Raw genomic sequence first — 11826 nt, 5'->3', positions numbered from 1 at the left:
CAACAGGAAAATACACACCTTCCCTTGGGGGCAGGTTTTGCCTGTACTTCTCCTGCCTACAGTATTATAGGAGCTTAGAATTCCAGCTGCTGGCTCACTCTCGGCTGAAGTTCTCTGATGGTTCCTGCTGGATGGAATGGCCCCCTTCCCCTATGTGTGTGTCTGCTGCTGACCCGTGGCTTTGCCGAGGTAGGGAAGCTGCTGGTAGTGCCCATGGATGGGAGCCACTGGTTCACCACCATGAGGTCGGTGGTAGAGAAACTCATCCTCAGGGGACATGAGGTGGTCGTAGTCAGGACAGAGGTGAGTTGGCAACTGAGAAGATCACTGAATTGCACGTGAAGACTTACTCAACCTCATACACTCTGGAGGATCTGGACCAGAAGTTCGTGGTTTTCACTGATTCTCACTGGAAAGCACAAGCACAAAGTCTATATCCTCTAGTGACGCGTTCATCCAGTGGTATCTTGGACTTATTTTATTCAAATTGTAGAAGTTTAAGGACAAAAAATTAGTAGAATACTTAAAGGAGAGTTCTTTTGATGTGATATTTCTGGATCCTTTTAATGCCTATGGCTTAATTCTTGCCAAATATTTCTCCCTCCCCTCTGTGGTCTTCACCAGGGAAATATTTTGCCAGTATCTTGAAGAAGGTGCACAGTGCCCTGCTCCTCTTTCCTATGTCCCCAGAGGTCTCTTAGGGTTCTCAGATGCCATGACTTTCAAGGAGAGAGTACGGAACCACATCATGCACTTTAAGGAACATTTATTTTGCCACCATTTTTTCAAAAGTGCCCTAGAAATAGCCTCTGAAATTCTCCAAACGCCCGTCACGGTATATAATCTTTACAGCCACACATCAATTTGGTTGTTGCGAACTGACTTTGTTTTGGACTATCTGACTTTGGACTCGTGATGCCCAACATGATCTTCATTGGTGGTATCAACTGCCATCAGGGAAAGCCATTGCCTAAGGTAAGTCATCTAGTCATCTCTCCTTTAGCATAGTAAGAATAATCTGGCTTTGGATAATAAAAAAAAAGATTTTGTATTGTGTTAGGCCATTCTTGAATTGCTATAGAAAATACCTGAGACTGGATAATTTATAAAGAAAGGGGGTTCAATTGGCTTATGATTCTGCAGGCTGTACAAGCATGGTGCCAGCATGTGCTTGTACAGCCTGCAGAACCATGAGTCAAGTAAACCTTCTGTGGGAGGGCTCAGAGAGCTTTTACTTGTGGTAGAAGGCAAAGTAGAAGCAGACATGTCACATAGCAAAAGCAAGAGCAAGAGAGAATGAGAAGATGTGCCACATACTTAAACAACCAAATCTTGTGAGTACTCACTGTTACAAGGACAGCATCAACTCATGAGAGATCTGCCCTCATGACCCAAACACCTCTCACCAGGCCCCACCTCCAACACTGGGGATTACATTTCAACATGAGATTTGGACGGAACGAATATCCAAACTGTATCATTTCTCCCCTGCCTATTCCCCCAAATCTTATGTTCTTCTTGTATTGTAAAATACAATAATGCCTTTCCAAAAGTCCCCCAAAATCTAACTCATTACATCATTTGCTCAAAATTCCAAAGTCCAAAGTCTCATCAGAGACAAGGCAAGTCTCTTCCACCTATCAGCCTGTAACAAGAAACAGTTATTTACTTCCAAGTTACAATGGGGGTACAGGCATTGGGTGCTCCCATTCCAAAAGGGAAAAATCAGCCAAAAGAAAGGGGCTACAGGCCCCATGCAAGTTTGAAACCCAGCAGGGGAGTCGTTAAATCTTAAAACTCCAAAATAATTCTCCTTTGACTCCATGTCTCACATCCAGGGCACACTGGTGCAAGGGGGAGGGCTCCCATAGTCTTGGGTGACTATGACCCTGTGACTTTGCAGGATTCAGGCCTCATAGCTGCTCTCACAGGTTGTTGAGTGCCTGCAGCTTTTCCAGGAGCAAGGTGCAAGCTGCCAGAAGGTATACCATTCTGGAGTCTGGAGGATGGTGGTCCTCTTTCTCATAGCTCCACTAAGCAGTACCTTGTTGTGGACTCTGTATCGGGGCTCCAACCCTACATTTCCACTCTGCCCTAGTAGAGGTTTGTTGTGAGGGCTCCACTCCTGTACAGGCTTTTGCCTGAGCACCCAGGCTTTCCCTTGCATCCTCTGAAATCTAGGTGGAGGGTGCCAAGCCTCCTTCACTCTTGCATTCTGCTCACCCACAGGCTTAACACTACGTGGAAGCCATCAAGGCTTATGACTTGCACCATCTGAAGCAGAAGCCCAAGCTGTATCTGGGGGCCTATGAGCTGAGGCTACAGCTGGAGTGACTGGGATGTGGGGAGCAATGTCCTGAGGTTGCACAGGGTAGCAGGGCCCTGGGCCTGGCCCACAGAATCATTCAGTCCTCATAGACCTCAAGGCTTGTGATGGGAGGGGCTGTCTTGGAGATCTCTGAAATGCATTTGAGGCCTTAGCATTTGGCTCCTTTTTAGTTATGCACATCTCTCTAACAAGTGGTGGCTCTGTGGCCTGCCTAAATTGCTCTCCTGAAAAAGCTTTTTCTCTTTCTCTGCCACATGATTAAGCTGCACATTTTCCAAACTTTTATGCACTGCTTCCCCTTTAAATATAATTTCCAACTTGAAGTCATTTCTTTCTTCCTGCATCTAAGTGTAGGTTGTTACAAGAAGCCAGGCTACATCTTGAATGCTTTGCTGCTTAGAAATTTCTTCTGCCGGATACCCTAGGTCATCACTCTCAAGTTCAAAGTTCCATAGGTCCCTAGGGCATGGACACAGTACAGCCAAGTTCTTTGTTAAGGCATAACAAGGGTGACCTTTACTCCAGTTTCCAGTAACTTTTTCATTTTCACATGAGACCTCATCAACCTCGTGCTCATAGCCCATATTTTTATCAGCATTTTGGTCACAATCATTTAACCAGTCTCTAAGAAGGACCAAACTTTCCCTTCATCTTCCTATCTTCTTCAGAGTCCTCCAAACTCTTCAAACCTCTGCCTGTTACCAAGTTCCAAAGTCACTTCCACATTTTCAGTATCTTTATAGTAATGTCCCACTCTCAGTACCAATTTTCTATTGGTACTATTTTCTGTTGGTACCGATTTTCTATTCTTCATTGTGTTGCCATGAAGAAATGCTTGAGACAGGTAACTGATAAATAAGAGGTTTAATTGACGCAAGGTTTTGCAGGCTGTACAAGCATGGTGCTGGCATCTGTTCATATTCTGGGGAAGCCTCAGGGAGCGTTTACTCATGGCAGAAGGTGAAGCAGGAGCATGTCACATGACAAAAGCAGGAGCAAGAGAGAGTTGATGGGGGTGGTCCGCACACTTAAATAACCATATCTTGTGAATACTCACTGACTACTGCAAGGACAGCACCAAGCCATGAGGGATCCACCCCTATGATCCAAACACCTCCCACCAGGCCCCACCTCCAACATTGGGTATTATATTTCAACATGAGATTTGGGTGGGGACAAATATCCAAACTATAACACTAACTGAACTGTGATTTAACATTTTCATTTGTCACATTTGGAATTTTTTTCCAGTTATGTGAATCAGTTTGTGCCACTTGATGTACCTCTCAGTAGTTAGCAATTTTTTTTTTTTTTTTTTTGGAGACGGAGTCTCGCTCTGTCGCCCAGGCTGGAGTGCAGTGGCCGGATCTCAGCTCACTGCAAGCTCCACCTCCCGGGTTCACGCCATTCCCCTGCCTCAGCCTCCCGAGTATCTGGGACTACAGGCGCCTGCCACCTCGCCCGGCTAGTTTTTTTGTATTTTTTAGTAGAGACGGGGTTTCACTGTGTTAGCCAGGATGGTCTCGATCTCCTGACCTCGTGATCCGCCCGTCTCGGCCTCCCAAAGTGCTGGGATTACAGGCTTGAGCCACCGCGCCTGGCCCAGTTAGCAATTTTTTATTTGTAGGTCATATCCAAGTTACATTTAAACATATTCTTTTTGGGAAAATACCAAAAACCACAGTGAGAAATGAAACTTCCCTTTATTGCTAATTCTATAGGAAAATGCTCTTAACAGTTTTGTGTGCATCATTTTCATTTTTTGAAATTATTTTATGTATATGCATATATCTAATGTGTATTCTCACACCTATTTTGTTAAAATAAAATCTAGTAAAGGCTGAACATATTGTTCTTTACTTTGCATTTTTAATTTGCCAATAAATTACAGACATCTTTAGAGGCCAATACCAACTGATTTGACAAGTTCTTTTAGTAATTGCATAAAAGTCTTTACTTTGGATTCAATGTAGTTTTTTCAACCAATTAACATTGATAGAGATTTAGGCGTTTTCCAAATTTGTCTTTGTGCACATTAGGGTGCAAACATGCTTTAATACTTTCTTTACATTACTATGTTTACATATTCTTAGCCTCTGATGAATTCTTCATCATGTGGATCCCCAGCAGCTTTACCTCTCTCATTGAACCCTGACTGCTGTAGACTGGAAGTAGTGGCTGTGGCAAAGTAGTGCGTTGTACACTTTTTGACTTGAAATATAGTGAGGCAGAAAGAATAGGAGTGAGGGTAGAGGCTAGACCATAGCTCTACTGGAGTTTCTGCAGGAAAGGCGAGGCAGGGCAGGGGAAACAGTTTAGCACTGGTTGGTTTGAATAATTTCAGTGGGCTCTGAGCTCTAAGGGCAGGCCCTTTGCTGTCTCTAATAATTGACTGACCTGGGGAGGTGCACTGCATCCCTACCAGACAGGGATTTTTAAGATGTGAAAATTTCATAATATACAGAAAATTTAAAAATACACACAATACAGGAAGTATTTTATTCTTATGGATAAATACCCAATAGTGGAATAGCTTGATCTATGGTAGGTGTGTTCTTACCTTTTTGAGAATTTGCTAAACAATATTTACAAGCGGCCAGACCAAGGTGCCCTCCCAGCACCAGCATATGAGAGGTCCAGCTCTTCACACTCACCAACACTTGATGTCTTAGTCCATTTGCATTGCGATAAAGGAATACCTGAGGTTGGTTAATTTATAAAGAAAGCATGTTTATTTGGCTTGTGGTTCATTCAGGCGGCACAAGAAGCATGGCACCAGCTTCCGCATCAGGTAAGAGACTCAGGCTACTTCCACTCATGGCAGAAGGTGAGGGTGGAGGGTGCTGATCACATGGCAAGAGAGGAGCAAGAGAAGAAGGAGGCAGGTGCAGGCTCTTTTTAATAATCAGTTCTTGCTGAAACTAATAGATGGAAAGTTCACTTGTTACTGGGAAGGGGGCACTAGGTCATTCATCAGGGATCCATCCAAACACCTCCCACTAAGCCTCACTTCCAACATTAGAGATCAAATTTCAACACTTGATTTTGTAGGGACAGATAACTCAACTGTATCATTTGATATGGTCAGTCTTTTTCATTGCAGCTATTTTAATGGGATGTGGATTAAACTGCAGTTTTAGTTTGATTACTGTAATCATTAGTTATGTTGAACGTCCTTACATGTGCCTGTCTGCCATCTGTGTACCTTCTTTGGTAACTGTCTTTTGAAATCTTTGCTCATTAAAAAACATAGATGTCTTTTTAAAATAGACTTTTTATTTTACAATAAATTTAGATTTAAAGCAAGGGTGCAAAAAAATAGCACTGAGAATTCCCATGTATCCTTTGCCAGTTTCCCCTATTGCTAAATCTTGGATTACTATGCACGTTTATCACAACTCATTAACCAACACTGACACATTATGATGAAGTAAAGTCTATGTTTTCTTCAGATGTCATTAATTTTCACCTAATGCCCTTGTTCTTTTCTGGGATCCCATCCAGGATACCACATGACATTTACTCATGACATTTGTTTCATCTCCTCTAGCCTGTGACAGTTTTTCAGACTTTCTTTGGTTTTGATAGCGATTTGTTTTCTGGCACTGCTTCTTCTACAGCTTCTTTAGTACCTGGTACTGATTCAAAAGCACTCATCTCCTTCAAGTCATCTTCTGCTGATTCCTCTGGTGTGGTGTCTATTCGTTCTTGAATTTTTCACAGATCCATATCTTCAAAGAACATATCCCCCCACCTTTTGTTGCTGAATTAGAGATGTTAGGTTTGCAGGCAGGTAGACCACTTTGACACCTTCAGTGTTGAACTCATGGGTTCTGGGTGGCTTGGGGCATTGTCCAAAATCAAAAGAACTTTCAAAGACAGTCTCTTACTGGCAAGATATTCCTGACTTCAGGGACAAATCAATGTAGAACCAATCCACAAAACGTGTTCATGTCGAGGCCTTCTTGTACAACAAAAAAACTGGTAGTGGGTATTGATCTTTTCCCTTCAAGGTATGGGGGCTGGCAGGTTTATAGATGGGGGCAGTCCTATTTGTAAACCCAGTGGCATTTACACAAAGCAGTAGAATTAGTTTATCGCTTCCTGCCCTGAATCCTTGTGTTTGCCTCTCTTCCTTAGATTAGGGTTATGGTTAGTAGCCTGCAGATCAATGTTGAATAGAAGCGGTAACAGCCCCCGCCCCCATCCTTGGCATGATCCAAGGAGTGAGTATTCAGTCTTTCACTGTTAAGGATGATGTTAGCTGTGGGTTCCTCCAAGATGCCCTTCATTAGTTTAAGATACTTCCCTTTTTTTTTCCCTAGTTTGTTGAGAATTTGTTTTATCAGAAATGGATTTTGGATTTTTGTCAAACACTTTTTCCATACCTATTGAGATAATTATATGCTTATACATTTTTAGTTTATTTATATGGTATGTTACTTTAAATGATTTATAAAAATTATTTATTTTATCACTAATTGTGGTGAAATACACATAGCATAAAATGTATCATCTTTACCACTTTAGGTACACAATTCAGTATTGAGTACATTTACATTGCTGTGCAACCAATGCCACCATTCATTGCCAGAACTCTCTTCATCTTCCCAAACTGAAACTTTGGACCCCTTAAAAAATAATTCTCCATTCTCCCCTTCTTTCAGCCCTTGTCAACAAGCATTCCACTCTTTTATTCTATGAATTTGACTATTTTAGATACTTCATATAAATAGAATCATACAGCATTTGCTGTTTTGTGATTAGCTTAGTTCACTCTGCACAATGTCCTTAAGGTTCATTCATGTTAGCATATGTCAGAATTTTCTTCCTTTCTAAGGCTAAATAATATTGCATTCTGTATATATACATCACATTTTTGCTTGGGTTGTTTCCACTTATAGGCTGTTGTGAGTTACATTGCTATGAACATGGTGATACCACCTTGATTAATTTTCTAATGTCAAACCAGCCTTGCATTCCTAGGATAAACCCCATTTGGTCATGATGTATAATCTTTTTATGTAGTAACTGTTTTAAAATATTACAGAATTTGACTTGCCAATATTTTGTTTAAAATTTTTGTATCTAAGCTCATAAGGGTCTGTAATTTTTTTTCCTCCTCATAATGTCTTTATCTGGTTTTGGTACTGTGATAATGCTGGTCCCATAAAATGAATTAGGAAATCCCCTAGGCTTCAGTTTTCGGGACTAGTTTGTGAATAATTGGTATTATTTGTTTCTTCAATGTTTGCTGGATTCATCAGTGATATCGTTTGAGCTTCACTTTGTCGTGTGTGGGAACGTTTGAATAACAAATCCAAATTCAATTTAAAAGATACTGGTTAGTTCTATTTGTGTTACGTTATTTATTCTTGTGAATAGTCTAGCAGTTTGTGTCTTTAACAAAATGTGTCAATTTCATCTAAGTTGTAGTTTTTTTGGCATAAATTTTTTCATGATATTCTCTTAGCATTTTAATATCTGTAGAATCTATGGTGATACTACCTCTCTCATTCCTGATATTGATAATTTATTTCCTCTTTTTTTTTCAGATCAGGGTGTCTAGAGCTTTACCAAATTAATTGATCTCAACAAACCAGCTTTGGTTTCATTAATTTTGCCTATTTTTAAAATGTATTCTCCATTTCATTGGTTTCTACTCAGAAGTAAGCCTCCAGGGAAGGTAGATCACTCACCGTCATGTTTATTTTTCAAGGACAGTCATCTGCAAGTGCCCAGTCAGCAAAAGAAAAGGTGATTAAGCAAATGTCTAGTACCAGTTAGGGTGTCCCAAAAGGGGCCATCCTGTGCTCCTACAAGGATTATACTGGTTGTCTACAGAATCTCTCACTCAATGTTCTTTAAGGTGTTACCTGACACACACTGCTTAGCTCATCCATGAAGTATCAAGAAAACCTGCAGAATATAATTCTGTCCAATGCAACAAATATTCTGGTTGATCTTCTTTGTGCAAGGCTGTGTTTGTCTGTTTGGATTGCTATAAAGGACACCTGAGGCTAGGTAATTTATAAAGAAAAGAGGTTTAGTTGGCTCATAGTTTTGCAATCTTTACACGAAACACAGGGCTAGCATCTGCTTCAGGTGAGACCTCAGGAAGCTTACAATCGTGACAGAAGGTGATGGGGAGCTGGCATGTCACATGGCAAGAGCAGGAGCAGGAGAGAGACAGGGGAGATGGCACATACTTTATTTTTAGTTTTTATTTTTATTTCTGGGGTACATGTGAAAGATGTGCAAGTTTGTTACATAGGTAAACATGTGCCCTGGTGGCACATACATTTTTTTTTCCTGCTCTTAAACTTTCTTTTTTTTTTTTTTAAATACTTTAAGTTCTGGGATACATATGCAGAACATTGTTACATAGGTATACATGTGCCATGGTGGTTTGCTGCACCCATCAACCCGACATCTAGATTAGGTATTTCTCCTAAGCTATCCCTCCCCCAAGACCCCCCACCCCCAACAGGCCCTGGTGTGTGATGTTCTGCTCCCTGTGTCCATGTGTTCTCATTGTTCAACTCCCACTTATGTGTGAGAGCATGCGGTGTTTGGTTTTGTGTTCCTGTGTTAGTTTGCTGAGAATGATGGTTTCCAGCTTCATCCATGTCCCTGCAGAGGACATGAACTCATCCTTTTTTATGGCTGCATAGTATTCCATGGTGTGTATGTGCCACATCTTCTTTATCCAGTCTACCATTGGTGGGCATTTGGGATGGTTCCAAGTCTTTGTTGTGGTGAATAGTGTTGCAATAAACATAGGTGTGCATGTGTCCTTAAAGTAGAATAAATTGATATCCTTTTGGTATATACCGAGTAATGGCATTGCTGGATCAAGTGGTATTTCTGGTTCTAGATCCTTGAGAAATTGCCACACTGTCTTCCACAATGGTTGAACTAATTTACATTCCCACCAACAGTGTAAAAACGTTCCTATTTCTTCATATCCTCTCCAGCATCTGTTCTTTCCTGAGTTTTAATGATCGCCATTCTAACTGACATGAGATGGTATCTTATTGTGGATTTGATTTGCATTTCTGTGATGACCAGTGATGATGAGCTGTTTTTAATGTATTTGTTGGTTGTATAAATGTCTTCTTTTGCAAAGTGTCTGTTCATATACTTTGCCCACTTTTTGATGGGGTTGTTTTTTTCTTGTAAATTTGTTTAAGTTCCTTGTAGATTCTGGATATTAGCCCTTTGTCAGATGGATAGATTGCAAAATTTTTCTCCCATTCTGTAGGTTGCCTGTTCAGTCTGATGATAGTTTCTTTTGCTGTGCAGAAGCTCTTTAGTTTAATTAGATCCCATTTCTTAATTTTGGCTTTTGTTGCCATTGCTTTTGGTGTTTTAGTTATGAAGTATTTGCCCATGCCTATGTCCTCAATGGTATTGCCTAGATTTTCTTCTAGGGTTTTCATGGTTTTAGGTCTTACGTTTAAATCTTTAATCCATCTTGAGTTAATTTTTGTGTAAGGTGTAAGGAAGGGGTCCAGATTCAGTTTTCTACATATGGCTAGCTAGTTTTCCCAACACCATTTATAAAATAGGCAATCTTTTCCCCTTTTCTTGTTTTTGTCAGGTTTGTCAAGGTTGAGATGATTGTAGATGTGTGGCATAATTTCTGAGGCCTCTGTTCTGTCCCATTGATCTATATGTCTGTTTGGGTACCAGTACCATGCTGTTTTGGGTACTCTGGACTTGTAGTATAGTTTGAAATCAGGTAGCGTGATGCCTCTAGCTTTGTTCCTTTTGCTTAGGATTGTCTTGGCTATACCGACTCTTTTTTAGTTCCATATGAAATATAAAGTAGCTTTTTCTAATTCTGTGAAGAAAGTCAATGGTAGCTTGATGGGGATAGCACTGAATGTATAAATTACCTTGGACAGTATAACCGTCTTCACGCTATTAATTCTTCCTATCCATGAGCATGGAATGTTTTTCAATTTTTTTGTGTCCTCTCTTGTTTCCTTGAGCAGTGGTTTGTAGTTCTCCTTGAAGAGGTCCTTCCTATCCCTTGTAAGTTGTATTCCTAGGTATTTTATTGTTTGTAGCAATTGTGAATGGGAGTTTACTGATGATTGGGCTCTCTGTTTTTCTACTATTGGTGTATAGGAATGCTTGTGATTTTTGCACATTGATTTTTGTATCCTGAGACTTTTCTGAGGTTGCTTATCAGCTTAAGGAGATTTTGGACTGAGATGGTGGGGTTTTCTAAATATACAATCATGTCATCTGCAAACAGAGACAATTTGACTTCCCCTCTTCCTATTTGAATACCCTATATTTCTTCCTCTTACCTGACTGCCTTGGCCAGAACTTCCAATACTATGTTGAATAGGAGTGGTGAGAGAGGGCATCCTTGTCTTATGCTGGTTTTCAAAGGGAATGCTTCCAGCTTTTGCCCATTCAGTATGATATTGGCTGTGGGTTTGTCATAAACAACTCTTATTATTCTGAGATATGTTCCATCAATACCTAGTTTATTGAGAGGTTTGAGCAGGAAGGGCTGTTGAATTTTTTTGAAGATCTTTTCTGCATCTATTGAGATAATCATGTGGTTTTTGTCATTGGTTCTGTTTATGTGATGGATTACGTTTATTGATTTGTGTATGTTGGACCAGCCTTGCATCCCAGGGATGAAGCCAACTTCATCATGGTGGATAAGCTTTTTGATGTGCTCCTGGATTTGGTTTGGCAGTATTTTATTAAGGATTTTCACCATCAATGCTAATCAGGGATATTTGCCTGAAATTTTTTGTTGTTGTTTTGTCTTTGCCAGGTTTTGGTATCAGGATGATGCTGGCCTCATTAAATGAGTTAGGGAGGATTCCCTCTTTTTGTATTGATTGGAATAGTTTCAGAAGGAATGGTACCAGCTCCTTTTTGTACCTCTGGTAGAATTCCACTGTGAATCCATCTGGTCCTGGGCTTTTTTTGGTTGGTAGGCAATTAATTACTGCCCCAATTTCAGAACCTGTTATTGGTCTATTCAGGGATTCGACTTCTTCCTGGTTTAGCCTTGGGAGGCTGTATGTGTCCAGGAATTTATCCATTTCTCCTAGAATTTCTAGTTTATTTGTGTAGACGTGTTTATAGTATTCTCTGGTGGTAGTTTATTTCTGTGGGATCAGCGGTGATCTCCCTTTTATCATTTTTTATTGTGTCTATTGATTCTTCTCTCTTTTCTTCTTTATTAGTCTGGCTAGTGGTCTATCTATTTTTTTAATCTTTCAAAAAACCAGCTCCTGGATTCAAACATTTTTTGAAGAGTATTGTGTGTCTCTATCTCCTTCAGTTCTGCTCTGATCTTAGTTATTTCTTGTCTTCTGCTAGCTTTTGAATTTATTTGCTCTTGCTTCTCTAGTTCTTTTAATTGTGTTGTTAGGGTTTTGATTTTAGATCTTTCCTGCTATCTCCTGTGGGCATTTTAGTGCTACAAATTTCCCTCTAAACACTGCTTTAGCTGTGTCCCA

General features: G+C 40.3%; 1 pseudogene; it reads left to right on the top strand.

Moving 5' to 3' along the window:
• The first annotated feature begins 110 nt into the window (after positions 1-110).
• Positions 111-1089, top strand: LOC126932166 (UDP-glucuronosyltransferase 1A9-like; annotated as a pseudogene).
• The last annotated feature ends 10737 nt before the right edge of the window (positions 1090-11826 follow it).

This window comes from Macaca thibetana, chromosome 12 (assembly GCF_024542745.1).
Source record: "Macaca thibetana thibetana isolate TM-01 chromosome 12, ASM2454274v1, whole genome shotgun sequence".
Taxonomy (NCBI): Eukaryota; Metazoa; Chordata; class Mammalia; order Primates; family Cercopithecidae; genus Macaca; species Macaca thibetana.
This window is presented reverse-complemented; position numbering and strand designations above follow the sequence as displayed.